The following is a 2612-nucleotide window of genomic DNA, read 5'->3' as shown; positions in this document are numbered from 1 at the left end:
CTTGGGACAAAATATTTAATCTAAATTGCACATCTGAAAGAAAGGAGAAAACTTATGTATATAAGGAATCTGGATCCTGGGCCAAACCATGAAGAAAATCATCTGCATCAAGTTTTTGCATAAGCTTTTAAGTTCTGAAAATCAACATGAGATTAAAATAGATTAGCATTGATGTATTGTTGCTTTTCCTGTGATACCAAAATTCTGAAAATAACCTCTCCTCCAGATTMTCAGTCTATAGTTTTTTCAAGCTCTAGAATAATTACATAGGACTTATAAAATGGGTGATATAAGACTCCAGTGACAGAAAAAAAAGCAAATACAYGCCAGTGCACTCAATAAAAAGATATTCATTCCCACCATTCTGACTCCTGCAGTAAATGATGGGTGATATTGCTAAACCCACAGTTTTCTAAGCCTACTTAGAAAAGTAGATTATTTTCTTTTTCCGAGGTGAGACATCACTATATTGGAAAGCCAACTTTCCCAGCTAATCCATATGGCCTAGAAAGAGACACAGTAACCAACTACCAGCAATACCAATTGAAAGGGACAGTAGACACTACCAAACAGACAGAAAATACAACTCTTCTGGGAAGGAGAATTGGAGTTTTTCCATAGCACTAGTACAAAGCTTCCCATATAGCAGTATTTGCATTCTCTGCTTTGGAAAGAAGAACTTCAGAATTAGATGGAAAGTTTTGGTCAGTACCTTCTTTCCATATTATTGTACTGATGTGGGAGGTTTTTTCAGCAGAGGAAACCATGACCAGTAAAACTATATGTGGCCAACAGACCCATTGCACTCCTCTCTCTTTGGTTGCTGCTTAGGTATAGACCTCTCATTCCCCTGACAGGGCAGTTCCATCCCTTCCAAGAGAGTACACCATGCTGCTCCATCAGTAAGACGGGAGAGGGCTGAAATGGAGTGGCACTGGCCTGCCTCCTCACCATGCATACTCTGTTTAACATTATATCCACCTGCTTTCCAGCAGCCCTGAGAACACCAACTTCAAATACAGCAAGCTGTGAAATAAGGTAGATAAGTRAAAAACAAAAGGTCAATCTCTTTATCATCTGCAAAGTGAATGCTCTGCTTTTATGACTGGATTCCTGCAATATGCAGACAACCTTCTCTTATAACACCCATTGTTTTTAATCATTTCTTTAATGTCAATGTCTTTAAGCTGTATATTAGGATAATTGGATCATGTTATCAAACTCTTGATATAYGTACTTTAATGAATTCTTATACTTCCCACTTATAATCTAGGGTCTCTAAATGTTAGTGTAAATGCCTATCTGCATAATAAGATATTAATAAAATTATCATCACCACATATTCTTGTGCTCTGTAAGAATATAAACATGATGCTTCCCAACTCATAACCACTAAGCCCTGCTGAGACGGTAGGAGGTGTTGGTTTTCTGCTTCTGTCAAAAGAGAGTGATCTCACAGATTGCTTTGCAAATAAACAGATACAGTAAGAGGTCATAGGCTGGTAGGGGGGCAGCAAAACAGGGGGAAATCACACAACACTTCTTAGCCTTTTTACCAAAAGCAGGAGGCAGCATCTTTTGGTAAAGCAATTTCTATTCAGAATATGCACTGTAAATTCAGTTTTGAAAAAATTTTTCTGTAAATCAGCAGTTCAGTGTATCAGCAGCCCTCCTGTTCCACAAAACAAGACCCCAGCCCCACTTTTTCAATCCTTTTCAACATCTAGATTCCTGTATTTCTTCATCCCGAGCCTATTTCTCTTCTGTATCCCAATATACAAAAACTGTTGGTGTCCAGATCTTTCTCACAACTTTGGCTCATGAATATCTGGGTGGCTTCCTGTTCCCCTACAAGCACCTGCCGCAAAGCACAGAGTCCTGCATGGTGCTAAAAGCATAGACACCTTGGCTTCCCTCCCAGCATCAGCTGCACCCAGTACCAAAGCCACTGAGGCAGAAGAGAGGGGCTGCAATGCTTATGCACCAATAGTGGGAAACTTCCCTCTGCAGCCAGCACTTCAGTGGGTGGGGGATGTCTACAGTATGAATAGTCCTGTTCCCATGGGTAACAAACAAGACCCTTTCTTTGTTCATAATCCCCTATAGGCACTTTCGACCATTCCCCTCTGTCAAGAAATTCTTTCTGGTTTGCTTTCTTCCCTAGGCTTTAGTCACACTGAGTTTTTTACTGTGCAATCATATTCARTCCTTTTCACTTCATGCTTCATTCACCATCATCATCAAACTGCCTAGCTGTTTGTTTACAAATCACTCTCCACACTCCTAATACCTCTTTCTCAGTTTAGCTTCAACTTCCATCAGGCTTTGCTATCTTGGTCCCAYATGGTAGCCAGGGGACATGAACATGGAATATTCTTATCTGTGACACAGGTAGCTGATGTGCCAGCAGCTTTAGGGAGACCAAGAATTATTTACGAATGAAACCCACTAGCCACCAACACTCTTTGGTACAGCAATAGGTAAATGGAAATCATTTGTTACTGTGCTGCACATCCAAAGCAAAATTCCATTTCTGCAGTAGTATTTCCATGAGTTTCTAGCAGAATTTGGATCTCCCAAGACTGGTGAAGAGACATCTGGAGTGAACTCCA

This window comes from Rhea americana, unplaced genomic scaffold (genome assembly GCF_003343005.1).
Source record: "Rhea americana isolate MKP2758 unplaced genomic scaffold, rheAme1 scaffold_9, whole genome shotgun sequence".
Taxonomy (NCBI): Eukaryota; Metazoa; Chordata; class Aves; order Rheiformes; family Rheidae; genus Rhea; species Rhea americana.
The sequence above is the reverse complement of the archived record's forward strand: the minus strand, read 5'-3'. Positions refer to the sequence as shown.